This window comes from Papilio xuthus, unplaced genomic scaffold (assembly GCF_000836235.2).
Source record: "Papilio xuthus unplaced genomic scaffold, Pxut_1.1 DF824888.1, whole genome shotgun sequence".
Lineage (NCBI taxonomy): Eukaryota > Metazoa > Arthropoda > Insecta > Lepidoptera > Papilionidae > Papilio > Papilio xuthus.
Genome location: NW_013533761.1, coordinates 2,229,254 through 2,240,478, shown reverse-complemented (window position 1 = coordinate 2,240,478; position 11,225 = coordinate 2,229,254). Strand labels below are relative to the sequence as shown.

General features: G+C 32.2%; 1 long non-coding RNA gene across 1 annotated transcript; it reads right to left on the bottom strand.

The window, feature by feature from the left end:
- Positions 1–9,102: 9,102 nt before the first annotated feature.
- Positions 9,103–10,952, bottom strand: LOC106127071 (uncharacterized). Its single transcript, XR_001228391.1, has 3 exons — positions 10,880–10,952; positions 10,612–10,791; positions 9,103–9,189 (listed from the first exon to the last, which is right to left on the bottom strand). It is a non-coding gene; the product is annotated as an uncharacterized LOC106127071 (long non-coding RNA).
- Positions 10,953–11,225: the final 273 nt, after the last annotated feature.

Below are 11,225 nucleotides of genomic sequence, written 5' to 3'. Positions count from 1 at the left end.
GAGGCTAGATTCATTCTAGTTAAATTAAATCCATTTATTTGCAATCCCATAACGTCACTAACCACGGGTTTCTGACACTACAAACCAGATTGAAAACATATTCTTTTCTCTGTTTATTCAAAGATGAAAGACAGGGATGGCGATATATTTTTTACTTCGAAATTTCAACTTCGAAGAAAGGAAACTTAACAAATCTAATTCAGTTTTAAAAGTTCTAGTAAACTTGCATTCTGATCTCCGTACACATTTATTACTAAAATGAGCATTTTAGATTACTTTACGAAATCTGAAACATGCAGCTTGTTTAGAAAATTGGTAGACGTGGTTCTGTGATTGTCTTTTATGAGAAAAAAATGTACAAGCAAATTTGATGGAAAATACTGCTGCGCTGCGTCGGTCACGTCGTCCATTTTGCGTACAGTCACCGACAAAACGATTTAAACTTTTGCACAAACATTATTTTAAAAGCAAAAGTAATAGCTATACAACTTCATATGTTACCAGTTAGAACAGTATTATGCTGAAGCTTGTAGGCAATAATCATATTTACCTAGCACCTAATAGAAAACACATTGCTTTGATGATCAAGCTATACTTTGAAACAGCACTCTTCAAATCGGGAATAAGCATGTCTACCACATGCTACAATGTGTTAGGAATTAAATTGATAGAGTTTGAAGCTGATGGACATCATTGTTGAACAATTAAGTGGAATTCTGCGTTTCCTTTGATCAGTGTGAGTGCCCGAGGACTAATTTTAGTCCTACTTACCCTTTTCTCGTTAGTAGCGAATGAGATTTGGTGAAGGACTGCATAGATTTTTTTTTAATACTATTTTTTTTTATAACAGAAGTGGGTAAACGAGCAGCGGGAATACCGAGGTGTTCAACGACGATTGACAATTGGTTAAAATAATACAATATTAGCAAATAGGCCAACTGCTAACTCTATCGTTGACTGTACATTATGTCGTGAACTTATACAAATTATACTTGGCCGATGTCGAAAGTGATGATTGATAAAAAACCAACCTGTATACAAAGCGATAAAGAAACCCAACTGTGCCTTTGATTGATACCAGTTTGATTGAGTAACAGTGCTATTAACATTCAAAATAGTAACACTTTTTTCATAATTTGTGTATAATGTATTAGGTACGTCATGAAACAATTCTTACAAGCAATAATACAGAATTGCTATTTAATATTGTTAAACAAAATTTTACGTAAAAATCAAACCCAACTTAACATCAAACTAGGAAGAAAGCACTAAGGAAGTAAATGAATGAAGATACATCTTTCCTTTCCCATGGCAATCCTATTGTTTAAAGAACACATTTTCACATGTATAATATCACACTCCAATTCTTTTAACCCAGCGACCTTGATAATTGAGCTATTACTCGCGACGGCGAAGCTGGTTCCACCTGTCACGCAACAACACACTTACGTGCAGTATAGACCGGTAAACATATCTGACCCGGTGGAAATAAGTGTAACTAAAAATAGGTAAGACAAAATCAGCTTTAGACTGTAGTAGTCTTGTTATGTCTTGTCTTTAAAAAAAATTCTATGCCTTAATTATTACATATTTTCTGACAAAATTAACCGCGATAGCAGCTACTCTCTCAACGTGCCAGTTAAGTTTGTTGCACTTTACCTTTAAACAGACCAATATGAGGAATGTAATTGTACTAGTTATTGTAACACAAACTGGAGTATCGAGTTCGGTTTGTTTTTCCTCAAATTATTGTAAGTACATTCATGAAAGAGGTCAGCATTTAGATTTGTGTAAGGTAAACACTTCACACTTCACTTAATACTTCATACGTTCGATGCAGCGTGGGCAGGACTCCTACAAGATGGACCGATGACCTGGTCAAGGTTGCGGAAGCGTCCTGGATGAAGATACCATAGGATTGGTCATCGTGGCGATCTATGGGGGAGACTTATGCCCTGCAGTGGGCGACTCATGGCTTGCAAGAAGAAGAAGAAACACTTCATAAATTACTAATGATGAAGAAAAAGTGATAATTTTTATTAATGTGATCTAGTCAATAGGATATAAAGGAATTGCTATTGCATCAAAGCAAGTAATAAATCAAGCAGTATACAATTTTACCATCATCGTAACTTGAAGTATTGCGGCTAATTTAATCAGTTCTACATTTCAATATCGTAGCTTTATCATTTTGACGGTAAAATTATGAATACTTACGGTCTTACGTTAAACGTAATCGTTTTATTGCCTAAGGTTTCTGGTTACACAGCCTATGTTCATTGATTCACAGACACACAGACACATGGGGAGAAAATAAGTCCCATAATCTAAAATTTATACTCATCAAATCACTTTATTATCAATAAAATAAATGAAGGTCGAAAATTCTATTTGCCAGGATGAAGTCAAAGGAAAATGAAGAAATAGGGATTATTTTTTAAGGCTTAATCAAATGCATCAACCTAATACCCAAACACTGATTCAAATACAAGAGTCAACAATGGCGTTTCCTTATGTATTCATTTAGTATTTATTGTAGTCTTAATTTTTAATTGTAATTTACCCGACTTATATGTTTAGCAAAGTGTACTAACAGCTTATCTAAAAATGTTCTTCAAACAACTGCATGTTTGCATGGAAATATTAACTTCAGCTCCATAATAAAATTGAAATCTAACCACAAATTCGCTTTCATATCTTATCCTCTGTGATTATTAACAGAAACTTACAGAAGCTTTCTAATTTCTGTGGTCCAGCTAATGTCAATACGGGTATCAATGTCGTCTAGGTGTCAACTCAACCGCGAAAAATAAAATATCACATCAGCCAGTACTTTCATGTATTATTCATAATCTAGATATTAACTTATAATTAAAGTAATAAATTTCAAATTATTTTTTTTCTCAATTGTTAATAAAAAGTTGCAAAGAATTTGTGACCAAAAATGAAGAAAGCAAAGCCTATTAAATCGAATGAAATCTACCAGTTTTTAGGTTTACATTGCTTTATAACATTTGGATTAATTATTACTCAACACCTTAAAAGAATTTCATTAATGTTTCAGTTTACATACAAATTATCATGCATTATTAAACTTAGGAGCTACATTTGGAATTTATCGAGCAAATGCATCTAAATTTCTTAAGCATTCCTTCCCTAAACTAGAAGCTTACATAGTTAGCGGTAAGAGTTTTTACACTTTTTTTCGGTCGCTTAATGATTTAGGTCGCGTTTACAAAAACACTAATTCAAATAACGTTTTCTAGACCAATAATAATAGGTAAGGAAATGTTTTCGAATGTGTTTAATGCCTTGTTAAAGAGGAGAGAGATTTTGCATTACATAGTTAATATTTAAATCGTAATCAATTGCTATGATTGCTTCAATGTATAATTATTTGAGCCGAGACGGTAAGCCGCCATGATGTCTATTCCAACAATTTCTTATAAAATATTCCGCTCTACAATTTGATAACAAGCGTTGACGGGAAACAGTTGCAAGTTGTTGCCATTTTCATTAAGCGGGTTAAGAACGCGGGTTAATGATACGCCTTCCTAATTCGTATCTACGTCAATGACGTTTTAAAGACCGCTCGCACGAGTCGAGGCTACTTTTGCAATCATGAAACAGAAGCGTACCATATAATGAATCCTTAATGAATACCAGTGCACTCCGACTGCCGCTTGATTGTGTGCACTTTTCCAGAATTCCATTGTTTTAAGCTCTCATTTGGCTTTTCATTTTTGAACATCTATTGTTACATGATTTTGATTTATCGACTCTGATATACAGGGTGTCTGGGAATGACATGTGTTACGGAGTACCACAGATTCCTTCTTCCGTTTCTAAGTTTAGCCGCTAGAGGGCTTAAAAGGTTTCAAATTATATTACATTTATTCGAATATCTCAAAAAGTCTTCCATAGAATTTAATCACAGGGGAATGATGAGCCAAAACAGTGTTTTAATAATTGTTTTGGTTCATACATCCGGACATCCTGTATAAACAACATTTTTTTCTTTATTTCAATGTTATTGTATCTGGCTAGTAAACTTTTGCAGTGCGTTACAAATAAATACATTTATATTTTTTAATATTCACTTTTATGTTTGGTAGCATTGTTCTCTATCTATAATCTTTATACTGATTTCAATCTTGACTTCCAAGGTCATTTGACGAATGTCAAAGATCAAGACATAGAACATGGTCACGCCATGACAAGGTTAAACACCGGGTAACAAATATTTCAATCCACGCACAACTATTGACTTCAAATCATCAATCACTATCTTTTACATTGAAAGGAATATTTCAATAGATATTTAATTACGTGTTACTAGAAGTTCATTGACAATTTAATTATAGTTTTGTTACACTTGAAATGAATAGTTCTTGTTGATATAAGATTGTTGAATTATGGTAAATCTACTTAAGGAAGATGCTCCGGGTATTGATGATAATGGTTAAGGGTACGGATTACCGATCACGTGGTCGGTTTGAATCCCGCCTTTCGATTATTGTCGTAAACCATATCCTAGCACAAGCATAGAGTTTAACTGGAATGGTATAAGTAATATTAGTAAATTAATCTGCTAATATTTAAAAAAAAAGACGTGGGGATCGTAGAGTTTCGAATAACTAAGTTCCATCCAAATCTTACGCCCAGTATATAGATAATCGTTGTACGCTGACTGCAATCAAGTAACTATATTAATAATTTAAACAAATTTAATGAGGTCTACGATAGTTTTACTTGGTACAGTACAATGTATACAGAGCGTTAGAGTTGAATCGCTATTGTATTTGACAAGGTGAGTCTCGTTGCGAAACCGCAAAGAATCGAAAACATAAACTGAATCGTTCTCAGAGATAATAGACGTTTGTCATGCTTTTTATCAGAGGTCCACAATGTCGCAACTGATTCATAAATATAGATTCTTTAGAGTTATAGTCAATAATGTTAACAGCAATCTAACCCACCGCCCTAATCCGATTCACAGGGTAGGCAGGAATTACGCATATTTGGCGCGGTTCTGGCATATCTTTTTCGTCTATTCCACATTCCTAAATATACAGTTTCTCGTTGTTACGGTTGCTCTAAGTTCCACCCTATATGATGACGTCACGGAAAACTCATTGTTAGTATGACAATTGGGATAGACCGTCTAACAAGGAAAGATAATTGTGACCATCTAGAGATGGATGGATAGAGTGGTAGACCACGCACTTTCACAACATAAATTCTGATAATCTCCTTTCTTTCATTATTTGAATATCACATATTCAACTTTGGGTAATATTTGTGAATGTAAATTTATAAACTAATTGAAAATAAAGTCTAATAAAAATAGGTGGTTACTTAATTTTGTTCATTGATAATTTAGAACAAAGTAATTTGTAATCAGGTCATTGCCGTTTTAATGGTAAAAATACTTCACGAATTCATTGCTTATAGCTTCTGACAGTTCATTGATACGCAATAGATTTTTTGTCTATGATTCATGAGTAACGTATTTAGGTTACTAAAATAAAACGACAACTCACTATTTAATTACAAAAAATATGGAATATTACTATATTGGTCAATTTTTACCAACTAATTGTAGGAGTAAATTAAAGAATTTTAAAAAATTAATTTAAATGTAAATACTAATTACAAGTATTCTAAATGAGAGTACTTTAATGGTAGTCCACAATTATCTGTCCGTTTGGATAATTGACAGGTTCTAGTACATGTATGTAATTTAAATTGGCCCGTAATCTATACTTATTAAATTCAACCACCGATTCATTAAGTACCCTACTTTTTATGCAAATCTACGATCACAAGTCCTTCGCAATCTCGAAGGAAAACTAGCCTACGCTAACTCGTGATCGAATCTACTATCTAGAGTAGTAAGTTATCGATTTAAATCCCACTTTCACTAGCGCGACTAATCTCAAGTCACTGCGCGCGGCCTTCATACCATACCATTAGCATGCCCAATCTTACGTAGTCAAAGTCGGGCAGCTAGTTGCTTAGTGGAATAGAGGTTTTATCTAATTAGGTCCCGAATGACAATTGTGATACAAAGGAGATAATAGATATGAACGCGCTCGATGTTGTAGCAAGTTCGCCAAAGTAGCAACCGATTCAACTGTCCATTTCGCTGTTGGTTGCTTAACCTCGACAATTCATTTTACCATCGACGAGTTAAAATTTATATCATGTTACACATAATTTTAAATTTTGATTGCCTCGATATTTGTGTGCTGCTAAACTGGAACGCTGGACCGATTTGGACAGGACTTTTAGTAGAAGACTTCAATAAGGAGGAAGTTTTCATTTTGTATGTATATTTTTTGTTACTTCGTAACTCCGCTCCTGGTTACCTAATTTGATATTAGAGTAAATAATTCTGACCAATAGTTTAGAAGATGTTGAAGAAAAATATACTACTAAATTAAATAATTAAAAGTTTTATGTTATAATGAATCGAAGCGTAAAGTTATTTAACGAAAAAAATTACAAAATAATGTCATCACGACTAAATATTAGCATTAATTGATTCATGTTGTTCATTAAAATAATATAGTATATCAAATGCTAATAAAAAATATGTCAGTATAAATTAGACTTAACTTTCAATGAAAAAAATGCACATATGTTTTTAACACAATGAACGATATGTAAATGTGAATAATTACTAATTGTTTTAAGGAGTAGGTTTACATGATCTAGATAAAGTGCATTCGATCTGAAGCGATTTCATAATAAAGTCCAAAAATGTATAGAACTGACAATAACTTTAGTTACGTCACATATTAGTTCTATATATTTTTGAACTTCGTAATAGAATCGGTTCGGAGCGAATACACTATTCTAAGTCATGATATCTGATTCTATTGTTAAATAAAAAATTGGTTGGTTTCATATCGATGATTAAAAATAAGGGTTTAATATGCAAATATATTAAACACACAAACAGATTCGGAGTATCCAAGTTAATTATTCAACAAATAAAATTCTGAAATAAAAGGATCTTTTCTTTTATTTACACTAATTAACAAAAATCAGCGACCAATGCTTTATGCAAACATGTGTCCAAAAACATGACAATTTATGCGTGTTGAAAACTAAGTATTTATTGGGACATGAATAATTTGTCAAAAAAGTGCTAAGTGCTAAAAGTAGTTAACTTTCACTAGCCCAAATGTCATTGTTTATGTAAACGAAGTTTTTTTTGTTTCTAACGTTGAACAATTTTTGACTTAATATTAATACTGGCAACTTACAATTTAGTACATTCATAATGCATTCGTCAAAACTTCAGCGCATTGTATAACCAAGGTAACGACAGATACGAATACATTTTAATAAGGTAGTTAAAGTTTGTAATATAAAATTGTCGTTCGACAGTTATGTAAGACCTCTATAGTATAAATTGTACATTAATGAAATACGCACTCGTAAGCAAATAGAGCGCATAACTCGATCTATCTCGGACAATTCCACAGTGAATTACGATAACATTCTCTAGCTGAATAATTTGTAATCACATTGGTGAAGTAGTGAACGGTGATTTATAGCGGCAACTGGCTAATAAATATCATTAAAAATAAATCCAAATAGTATAAGCAATTAAATTAAAAAATAAAAACAAATGTTGGAAATGACTACTGATGTGTGGGACAACCCTAAGACATATCAGTCCATTCTTCTTTACCTTTACGCATGATATGCAGCTTGAATATATATATATCTGCACGGGAAAATAGAACTAAGAAATCATCATCAAACTGCCCTTATCCCTATGGAGAGTCGGTACAGTAGGTACTACTCCTCTATACATCTCTATCAGCCGTCATATCTAAATCTACTCCCTTCCTACGCTTATCCTCTTTGAAACAATCCATCCATACTTTCTTTGGTATCATCTACTTGTTTTTTCTAAAATGAAACTTAGAGATAAGAATGAAAACATAGCCTTATATCACTTGTAATTTTTTTTAAAATTTGGAATTAGGTAAAAATATAAAATGGTTACCCAACCAACTATTTCTTTTAAATAAATCTATCGAAGTATTTATTAAATTACGTTTTTCGAAATAATTTAAATTTTATGTAAATAGTTTGCCTTTCGAAAAAACTTTCGTTTTTATATTGAAGGATTTTTTTATATTTATTTGATGTCTATGAATATATTATGAGAATTTTGAGTAATACATGCATCGGACCAGGACGAATAAATTTAAAATACATAATGTGATGAAAAAGTGATTTTGAAATTAACCATTAAAGTCTTCATATAATTTACTTGAATTAAATAAAAAGTAAACTTTAACTTTATTAATAAAAATAAATTCCAACAAGTAGTGTTTTCGTAAGTCGTTTTGAGAAAATGAATTTCGCTTCAGTTATAAATCTGGAGCCTAAGGAAAATATAGAATATATTGCGTCCCGAAGGTCTAATTTAGTCCTCTTTCCCTTCCCACCCTTTTTCTTATAAGGAAAGAATGGGAAGTGGAAGTGGACTTTCCGGATGAGTTTGCATGGAAAGGGAAAATATTTTCTTTCTGTGCATCTTCTCCTCCGTCGATTAAAGGTAGGTAGGTAGGTAGGTAAATGGGCAACGGTCACTTCGCTATTTTAGTGATTTCAAGTGGCCACTCGCTCGTTTGCCACCTTATGATATAAAAGATTATCTAGAACTAAAATCTAAATAGATCAAAATTTATTATTACTGTCAACATCAGTAAAAAAATGTAGGTTCATTAGTTATTTGTTAAATGGTTAAAATGGAGCTATCAATTAAAAAGTTTATAATTCTCAAATGGCAAAACAAAATGGCCTATATAATGAACATTACTCCACTGCGCTGTCTCTGGTGGCAAAGGTCAAGCAAAAAACTATTATACATAGTTTAGTCACGAACAACTGTTTCCTTTTAAGTTACAATTTAAGTGTAATAAATTGTGCTAAAGTTCAAACATGGCCGTATAAGGTATAGTAACAAGTTATTAAGTCACAACTCTATAATATAGCCAACTTTCACATATTAATAATCATAATGTCATGTTTGTTTTTTTTTGGAAATAAATCCAGTAACATTTTATATGCTTAGTTCTTTTTGGAGATTTCTGATATTTCAACCGTTTTTATGTTACTTGTTTTCATCTTGGTTTTGCATCTGTTGACAGCCATTTCGATCTAATTGGAAAAGGAAATGTTTTTATACAGGTGTTTTGGCGGTGGACACTCAAAGTTAAGCTTTCAGCTGACAATTGATTGTTTGATAAATAGATACTACAATAGATTTAATAGATATAGACTCATGTAGTAACTGTTTTGAACTAAACATTTTACTCAACATCTTATTATCCGTTATTTATGTACATAAATATTGTAACATATACACAAGTGTCAACGTATTTAATTTAATTTAAAGTTTGTCTATCTAACTAATATTATAAAAGCGAATGTTTAGATGGATGGATGGATGGATAAATGGATGCTTGTTCAAAAGTATCTGCAAAACGGTTGCATGGATCTTGCTGAAATTTGGCGCAGATATAGAACATAATCTGGAAGAAGGCATAGGCTACGTATTATTATTATTTTTTTAATTCAAGCGCGTGTACATTTCAAACAACAGACTACACATGATAAGTTTTTTATCTGCATGGAATTGTTAAAATGGTTTATTACTATTAATACCATTTATGGTATTTTGAGTGAAGCCATAAAGTTTTATGAAATCTATGGCACAATGCAGTACGCGTAGTTGACTGTCAACGGTGCCGTGTCGCAAATGTTGCCAGATTCGTGACCGAACATGAATGCCCGGAAGCCCCGTGGTCCACTTCCAACATATTTTCGTGGTCACAGTTAATACAAAAGATTTGTGCAATATTAGATTGTCATTAAGCATTAAAAGTTCCGATGGAGTGTATAGAACAGGATATGCGTAAGGCATGAATTATGACGGTTGATAAAAATGTATGGAAGTTTTTTTGGGAGAAGTAGTAGAGCAGGCAGTAAGTACAGGATGATTAAGACTTGGCTGATTAAGAAATTTTCTCTTGATGTTAGTAATGAATTTAAAAAAAAATATATCGATTCTAAGAAATTTACATATTATAGCGACATAATAAAACTATAGGTATCATATAATACTATAAAAACGGCTTGAATGTTGTAGGTGCCTAATTTTAATTAACAAAAATCATTTCAAATTACGGTTTCGTTATTTTATGTAAAATTAATTGGTTGAGTTTTTGTGATTGATTTTAAAATTTAATTTAAATTTTATATTTCTTCTTTATTTTTGAATTCGATGATTAGTCTGCTCTGCAACATTTCCAATAAAAGTATACCTTAATTAACAAGTCAAAAAAAGGCTTGGTGTAAATCACAAACAGGATATTGGTAAAATTCTTATCTCTACGCATTAAAAAAAGTTACTTAAGTTCTTCCTGTCGCTTTACGCATTGCGTGTGTAGCAACTTTTTTTTTCTCACGACAGCCTACAAAGTACAGTTCCCATCCATCAAAGCTAGCTCTCAACGATTATGCAAGCGGCTAAGTGATTGTGGCGACACGCGACACCGAGAAATTGATTTAGTTGATTACCAGATTACCGGTCTGTTGAGTTTCTTGAGTTAAATGTTGTTTGAATGATACTCTTCTATTCGGTCATCATACACGGATCGTGTGTTCAAGCAGTCAGTACCGAAACAGATTATAGCGGGCAGTGTTAGTCGATCAGCGGCTCATGTTCGCCATACATGCATCTGTTAGTGTATGGCAGCCCTGAAAACAACGAGGCACATAGTTATTAAGGGTAAATAAGGCTTAGAAATAAATAATTTTATTTATATTGTAAATCAAAAACAATAACCACGTAAATTTCGATTGTAAGTTCTATGAGAACAACCATCGAAAGTCAAAAAATTCTTCATCGATTTTACTTAACCAATATCTAGTGAATTGTCAAACTAATCTGTCTTAAATATACACACTGTAGTTTTGTTTTGTAGTTTATAATAGTATTACATTCACTAGTAAAATAAATAGATTAATTTAAACCAGACACCGGAACAATGAACACAAAAACGTTAATAACTCTCAGATTTAAAAATTAAAGCAAAATACCTGATATAAGTATTCGGGTGTTTTAAAATAAAAAGGACTTTTTAAAATAAGAGAAACTAATTTTGTAATTAAAAGTCTTGTCGCGGCTGTGT